At 41.9% G+C, this 8,688-nt stretch overlaps 1 long non-coding RNA gene across 1 annotated transcript; it reads left to right on the top strand.

Annotated features, from left to right (window-relative positions):
* The first annotated feature begins 3,128 nt into the window (after window positions 1–3,128).
* On the top strand, window positions 3,129–6,804 carry LOC148641313 (uncharacterized). Its single transcript, XR_015929848.1, has 2 exons — window positions 3,129–4,854; window positions 5,689–6,804. It is a non-coding gene; the product is annotated as an uncharacterized LOC148641313 (long non-coding RNA).
* Window positions 6,805–8,688: the final 1,884 nt, after the last annotated feature.

Here is an 8,688-nt window from a genome sequence, read left to right as displayed (position 1 = left end):
TGGTAGTGCAGGACAACCCTACGTGGGTCTCGAATGCCCGCAAAACTTTCAACCAATGAATGACCATAGTTCCTCCAGATAAAAGAGGCAGCACAGGGCCCAGAAGGTGGCCCTCCAGGACATTCTCAGACTCAGCTCGGACAATCACGTGATGGCCAGTGTTTCCGAGTGCCAGGACTTTACTTTGTTCTAAGAGTCGAGACCGGAGGTAACCAAAGGATCCGCCCGAGGTTAGCCCAGCAGCAAGCCTCGTGAACTGCCAGTACCCCACCGCGGACGCTCGCCTGATAGTGAACTATGGTCGGAACTGTCGAGAGCTGAATCTCAGGATTCAGGACTATCGCTACATCGGTAGCGAACTGGTCTTCTTCCAGTCTAAAAGTGTGACTTGCTTGGACCCCCAGTCACTTTTCATGTGCACAAACTCTGCTAGTTCAGCAAGGACTAACTAGCTGGCCTTCAGAGAGTAACTGCAAGTGCGCCGCAGCAGGAATCTCTCCCTCCTTCTCCATTTATCAATTAATAATTGTCCCAGTAAATACACAAATTCCCTACAGCAGTAAGACTTTCCTCTCATGTTTCCAGTTTGATTAATAATTCCACTGGCTCTGTTACAGTACATCATTCTATTATTAGTCTCCTGTATCCCTACAGGACCCCATTAGTTAAGAGTTATCAGCAGGCTCTCCGGAAGAGAGTGGCCCAGGCTGGACTATACAGAAAACATGCTCTGGATGCTCCTGTCCTGGCTAGGTTTAAACAGTACCTTATCCAGGACCTGGGTGTGGTAAACTGCTCTCAGGAGGTAGGTATTTAAAACTGGGCAGAGACTCGTAAAGTACATATTTTAACTCATTAGCACAGAATTCACCCATCTGAGATTGTGCCAGCCCTAAAAATAAACCCGAAAAACATTTTTTTTTAGAAAGACCGTTTCGTGATTCCTGTTTTTTATGGATCCGTCTGAAGCATGCTTGATGTTTGTGAAGGACATTCCCAAAACGCGCTACTTTTTTACCAATTGAGGATGACTGGACTGTCTCACCAAACCATTGCTAATTACATCAAAAACATCAACCGGTTCCTGTGCTACATCCTGAATGCCACCAACCTAAGACAGGAGGATCCCAGCCTGGCTAAAGTCATCATCATCTTCCAAAGTATCCTAAAGGACATTCAGCAAAAAAAGCAAGGATGTCTCAAAGGAAGTCATCAGAAAGAGGTATGTTCCATTTTGAACTCTGATTCCAGTTGGTTTCTGGTTCCGTTACATGACGGGAATTGACGTTGATGGTACTACTGCTTCTGTCACAGATACAGACAGCTTCAGAGTCCTGGGCCGAGTGCCAGTGACTGCTGGAAGGTGCTGAGGGCTGCAAAGAGAGATGTGGAGTGGATACTGGAGAAGACATCACCATGCCTGAGCAGCTTCTTATGCTGTATTACCTGCAGGCCATTCTCCATCTGAAGCACCTGCAGCACCCACGGGTGATAAAGAATATGACAGTGAGAATGACAGTCTTGCATATTTCAGTTGTTTGGTCCAATTCTAACAATGACACAATGATCTGACATTTATAATGTGCTGGTCAGGGCTCATCACTGTCATTTAGGTGGCGCTCCCGTTACTTAGGGCCTTAACAAGGAGACTGGACTGGAGGGAGGGGTGAAGGAGAAGATGCTCTCAGCTCTGTGTTCACTCAGGGAGATTGAACGCACTGGACAACGGACTTGTGAGAGTGGAATTTGATCTCCACCCCAACTTCTCTTCAGTAACTCCATATGTAAGAGTTAGTGAATGGCAAACATCAAGTTCAAACAGCCTCAGCAGCACTAAATCATAATGATTCTTGATGACACCTCATGTTATATGTAAGCCCCTTCTCTCCTTCACATTCATCTTTTGCACCTCCCTTCCACACCATCCCCTACTTGTGTGCAGGAGAATCAGAAACTAAAAGAAGAATTAGTTCCTGGTCGCACTGCACCAGTTAATGTGTTACAACAGTCAACTAAATTATATCCTGCTCTCCCATAGGGGAACATACAGGCAGGAAATGAAAATAATTGGGATCAATTCCCACAGTGACCATATGGAGACGGGGGGTCTGAGTGGGCTGACACCTGGTACGAGTGTGATAGAGACGGAACAGGGACTCCCCTCTTAAAGGGAGGGCGCCCGCAGATCTGTACTCTCACCCGAAGTGGGAAAGTACTTGATGCAGCAGGGGCTGGCGCTGGTTATGACAGCTTCACTCTAACTGTCTCGCACCCTGTTGTGGGGGTCTGCACTCGCACCTACCTTCCCTCATTCCCCCATACAATCAAATCCAAAACCGGAAGATATTGACCGGTGGGCTAAAGTACCGCATCCGAAATTAGGAATGCAGCAAACCTGGAGTGCGCTTCAGGAATTAAAAGGATTGTAGAAGTGAAACAAGAATACAGGACATTGTAGTATGAAGAGAAAAATATATTCTCGATGTGTATGTGTGTTTTATGAATTTGTGTGCCGGCATGTATGTGTGTAACTGAGTTTTGGTATACTAAATGACGGTGCGAGTGTGTTTAGCCAGCGGGACTGGCTAGAAACGTAACTAAAGAGACTTGACGAAAATCAACTAAAGGAGATTGGAAAATATAAGAGCATCTGAAATGTTTGAGTACAGTACAGGTGGACGTAAAAGGAGTTAGATAAACAGTTTTTGTATGTATATACAATTAGTTGTAATAGTGGAAACAAGTTGGATTTATTCAAATGTCTCGAAACCAGACATGCTGAAACGCTGTAGGTTTAGAATCAAGACTGGGGAGAATAAACAGTCTTGTGAGAAGATCTGTTTACCTAACGATTAGATCCTGTAAATCTCTTGTAGCCTCCCTAAGTCTGTCCCAGTCCAGTGCATAAAAGGAGTTAAACCTAAAATGTACTGTTAATGGGGTGTTGGTTTCTCTGTTATGGGATACTGGAGCACTACTGTCATGCTTGTCTCACTTCACAGTGTGCTATAGAGTAATGTATATGGGGAGATGGCAGGAGGCCACAGGAGTATTGGGGCAGCAAGTTTTACTTGCTGAGTACCAGATTTTAACATTCACGTGCACTTATCACGCGAATGTGGGTGGTTTTACCCAGATCTATTGGGTTGGAATATTATGCATTTCAAGGAATGACTATCCAGAACAGGGTATCACGTGGCTTCAGCTGACTGTGATCCCTCAGTATGTTGATGGTAATCTGAGTGCTTCCCCTGATGAGGAAACCCACAAGTCTTGAGTTGCTTCAGGTTTAGAGTGTCTAATATTAAGCAGTTATGATAAGGCCCTTTTGTGTCTTGCAGTGTGTAATTTTAACAGGGCCTGGGTGCAATGTTTTTACGGGGTGAGCACAACTTTTAACAGATCTGCTTAAGGGGGGAGTGCAGTCCAAGGCCAAGATTGCCTTGGTTCCAGCAGCAAAAGCCGCCTGTAATAATTTGAAATTAGCTCTCTTACAGGTGCTGAGACTGGGGTTTCCTCAGATGGATGTACCATTCCTTTGTACAGTATGTAAGTGTGGAAAAAGGGTTCTGGGCAGCTGTGCTGATGCAGGAGCATGGAGGTAGGCACTATTATACCATTAGATGCTGTAACCAAAAGGTGGGGGACCGTGAAAATTTCAAGAAAATGTAATACTGTTTACTGATGGGTCCTCTCTGATGCATGAGGGAGAACAGAGAACAGGCTGAGTTGTTACAACAGAATTCGAGGTGCTAACAATCTGAAAAATGCCCCTCCACTGCCTCAGCGCAGCAAGTCAGTTTAGTGCCCTGATGGAAGATTGTAAAAAGAAAGATGTTAAAGGGTTACTGTATATGTATATAATGTATGTATTTGTTGCATGTAGGCACAATTCTGGATGGCTATGGAGAAACAGGATTCTCTCACAATGGCAGAGACTCCAGTTAAGAATACTGGATTTGTCTCTGAACTGATTTGTAGTTTTACAGCTGCCGACTGAAGCAGCTGGAGTAAGGTGTAAATAACACAATAAATAAAGAATTCCAGTAACTCAAGGTAACAACCGTGCAGATGCAGATGCCAGGCGAGCGGCACTGGGAGAGCAGGAGTCTGAGACTCCTGTGAAACCTGTATTTGGGAAAAGGGAGAATTCAGGTTGAGGCCTTTAATAGATGTTTAATAGTGGTTAGAAAATGTGTAAAGAATGTGGGGTTGTATGATGATGGGGTGTGGGCTGGTGGATACCCAGGTGTATGACTAAGATGATCCCATGGTGCGGACTGCCCTGCCCCTTGGATACTGATCTAGAGGCATACTACACTGGGAAGGTGTGCCAGGTTGTAATCGCCTCATTGGGGTGAGGTGGAAGTTACATTGCCCCCATCACCCACAGTCTAAAAGACCAACAAAGAAAATATCAACCGAAGGAACAACGTGGGTAGATGCTCTACCTGCGGTCCTGTGCAGTTTGCGGGCTGGAGCAAATGAAACTGTGAGACTGAGCCCGTTTGAGGTCATCACGGGCAACCAAAGAAACTCCCTGGAGGCCAAGTTTGGCTAATGGACTATTGAATTTACTAAACTCTCTATTATAGTATTGTAGGTTTGTTAACTGAAGCGGTGCACAGGGCTCGTGAACAGGTGCTGGACGCTTGGGGACCTCCAGTAGAGGGGAGACACGACTGGATACCTGGCGAGTGGGTGTAGGTGAAGAAGATATACCCTGCCAGACGTTGCAATCCTGCTGGAAGGGACCATATCAAGTGCCACTAACTACTGACTGTGCCATCTGAGTGACAGGACGAGATCGCTGGATCCGGGCATCGCACTTTCACCGACCCACGGCAGCAGAGAGTGAGTGAACAGAAAGAAGGATGTTGTTACCATTTCTGTGTCTGATGCTTCCTAAGACCAACAGTGTGCTTGTTAGGCCTGAGGAGCATTACTGGGGATATGGTATCAATACATTCCGGGTGTTGGCATATCTATGAGCCAAAAAATGATAATTGGAGTTGGGTCAATATTGCTATTCTAAGATCCTGACGATAAATCTCCACATGGCTGAGGTCTGCGTTTGGGTCCTGGGGTAGGACTTTATGTATTTGTAGGATTATGAATGTTTTATATGTATAATTGTAACTATCACTTGTACAAAAACATCAATCACATCTTGTTGTAACCATGGAACGCACAATGTCATGGTAATGCATGCCTGTACATCTAACAAAGAAAGATCTGCCCTGACATTGTATGTGTAAAAATAGGCAGTGCTGATGTATGACATATTTTATTAGGGGGGAATGAAGTAATGCACAAGATGTAAAAGGGTTAACTTAAGTCAGTTCTGCCTGAAAATTAGACTTCTAAGCGACAGGGGTTTATGGCAGGAAAGGGGGTTAACTGATGCGAGCTAGGAACCCCCTTGGGGCGTAATCTGACCATTTGGCCAGGGTCTCTTAACTGACCAAGTACCATGACCCCCCTCTTTACCATAACACCGAATGACGGCCGAAGCAGCAAGGAAGGACTATATAACATAAAAGTTTGTATCGGCACATCGAACAATACTTCGGTTTTGTTGTTTCTTGCGGGAAACAAGACTTCGGCTTTATTGTTCCTTGCATGCAATAAACTCATCTATTTAACTTCATCTCGGGATCCAGAACCTTATTTTTTCTGTTACAACAGATGGATGATGGCCCAGCATTCCCAGAACAGGGGAAGAGACATCGACTGAGACTGACTGGACTTCATGAACGACACCAAGAACAGAGCCTACAAGATGAGTCTAGATAACAATTCCTTAATCCTTTTAGTGAAGGTTTCTGAAAAGGCTAAGGACTACAGCAATTGTTTTTGGACTACAGAGATATTTTAAAACCTTGTTGAGAAGTTAGACATTTGATTAAAAAAACATTTTAAATGGTTTATTGTTACAATAATATTTTAAAACTTTAATTACAGTTCAATAGATGCTGTAGACCTAATCTACAATGACTGCATTTTATTTTCATTTTAGCCATAAACTGTTGTAAATAGTTTAATTGAAAAAAATATTAATTCAGAACATACAGTTGATTTTGAAATTATCAGCTATAGTGGCTCCTATCTATGACTGAGCTGTGATTTCTGTTTAATAGAGACCAGTCTCTTACACAAAGGGCATTTTTCACTCTAACAGGTGTCCTGTCCCAGCAGAGTCTGTCACATTCCATAAGGATTTACTGCATTGTAGCAGATAAGCAGTCTTCTGATAATGTAAAAGCAATTTAAAGGTGCAACAAATGGAGTTCTTGAAGTTGTTCTTTCATTGTGTCTGCCACTCATCTCCAGCCATGTTGCCAGTAGGACACATGAGAAGCCACAAAGCAGCTGACTGAGGTCCAGAAACACATACAGGCACAACAGAAGCCTATTGTAATGTTTCAACAGCCTCTTGGGAAGAGAGATGGACTGAGACTGATTGCACTTTATGAACGACACAGTTTGGATTCACCCAAAACAGAGCCCACAAGATGACAAGATATGATATGATATGAAATGATGGATGGATTAATACCCTTATTCATTTATTCCTTTTTTTAAATTGTATAATGCTAGCATGCCCAAAGGGGTTGGGCAGCCAGTTAACCTTGGACCCATAGAGGGTTTTTCTCTCCTTACTAAGGAGTTTTTGGATCATCTCCTCTGTTGCCTTCTGGTCTTTTCTGTTCTGTATTCAACACAATGCATGGTTACTTGCTTTGTTAAGCACCTTGGGCAACCTTGTTATGAAAGGCGCTAAATAAAAATAAATTGAATTGAATTGAAGATGAGTCGAGAGAACAATTCCTTAATCCTTTTAGTGAAGTTTTCTGAAGAGGTTAAGGACTAAATAATTTTTCAGCTATTTTATAGGATAATTAAGTTTGATTAAAAACATATTTTCAGAGGTTTATCTTTAAAAGAATGTTTAAAAATGTAAGTTTTCTCTTAAACAAAGGCCATTGTTTTTTTCACTGGAACAAGCGTCTCCAGATAATCAGTTAAGCAACCTAAAACAATTGATGACTGTAAATATGACAAGATTGTCATGATGTAAAAGCTATAGTAAAGTGTAAAGTATAGATCTGTTGAATTCTTTTGTTTTTGTCTTCAACACCATCATATGCAGATGTTATCATTTATGTAACTTTTTTGTAGCAGCTGCCTGCCAGTAAAGATGCCAGGAGCTACATGATATGACCCACAAGTACTTAATGATGCAGAGAAGAGCATATGGGAAAAAGAAAATAACATTTATCTATTAACACATCCAGAAGTCAGACGAAGGGTGATGGGACAGCATTTCAAGACCAGACACTAAAGGTTAAATTGATGTTTTAGAAATGATTCTTTTTGTTTGGCTTCAACACAATAATATGCTCACATGATTAATTTATACATACTGCCTGATATTCATTACTGTCCAGGGTTCCCAGGAGTACACACAGCACAGCCAAAATGTGGCTAGCTGAAGTACAGCAGACCATAGAAAAAACCTCCTGCCCACATTAATGTTTCTGCTCTGAAAATCACTGGATAAAGGTATGTCACAGCCTGCTGTTCAGCTGCTTATTTTGTGCAAAACATTGCAAATGAAAGATTGAAATATCAGCATTCTATGAATTTCAGACATGAGTATGTATAAGATTTGCATGCTAGATTTGAGTATGCTAGATTTGTAACACATGTTTTAATAACTGAAAAATTGTAATATCGCATAGTTTGCTTTGGTTTCCTCCAGGGGCTCTGGTTTCTACCCATCAGTCCAAAGATATACAGTATTGATGGGTGGTTAAATGGATTCTGGTCAAATTGGCCCTTGGTGTTAAGTGTATCTGTCTGTATTTGCATCTTTTATGTTTTAGTTTAGTAACAGTAACAGCTAAACTAAACGTAACCACATGTCAGCAGAAGGAAAGTGAGGATGTTTCAGATTTCACAAAAAGGTTTATAACTTTATAGATAATGATTGGGGTTAGCCAATGAAAGGGAAGTGAATGAAGATACTTCCACAGTAATGAAACAAATTTACTTGAGTGGGTTAAAACCTGATGTTGCCAAGAATGTACAACTATGCTTTCCTGAAATTACGGAGAGTGGAGACAGATTTGATTTAATAACCTGCGAATAACCTGGGTAAATAGTTTTGCTTTTCGTCTGAGTGTACCTCAAATGTATTAGAATGGAACTAACCGTATGCTCCCCGCTATAATCACAGTTTTAGGCCATCCTCTTTTAAGGTAAGAACGACTATGTAGTACTTACATACTAGACAATTTTGAACACATCACAGACTCAGCACAGCACATCAATGATGAAGGACAAAAATATCACGACTATAATCCTGATGATTAGGGAGTGGGAAAGTGGCTGTAGTCTGTGTTCGGAGCCTGGGGATGATCACTGGTACAATATTTCTTTATTGGCCTAATACTACTAATAATTTTTATTTTATGTATTCACTGTCTTAAAGCTGTATGCAAAAAGGTAACTAGCTCTGTTAGCTAGTCTCATTGTTTAGAACAAAGTGGTGTGAAAACAAATATGTTCTAAAGGAGGGACTGAAGGAATGTTATAAAATGTATAAAAGCTAAAAAAAACTGCTTGTCTTTTAGCTTCTGAATTGCTTATAACCCTGACATATGGAAACATCAGTGGAAAAAT

Source organism: Lepisosteus platostomus, chromosome 24 (genome assembly GCF_059453375.1).
Source record: "Lepisosteus platostomus isolate fLepPlt1 chromosome 24, fLepPlt1.hap1, whole genome shotgun sequence".
NCBI lineage: Eukaryota > Metazoa > Chordata > Actinopteri > Semionotiformes > Lepisosteidae > Lepisosteus > Lepisosteus platostomus.
This window is presented reverse-complemented; position numbering and strand designations above follow the sequence as displayed.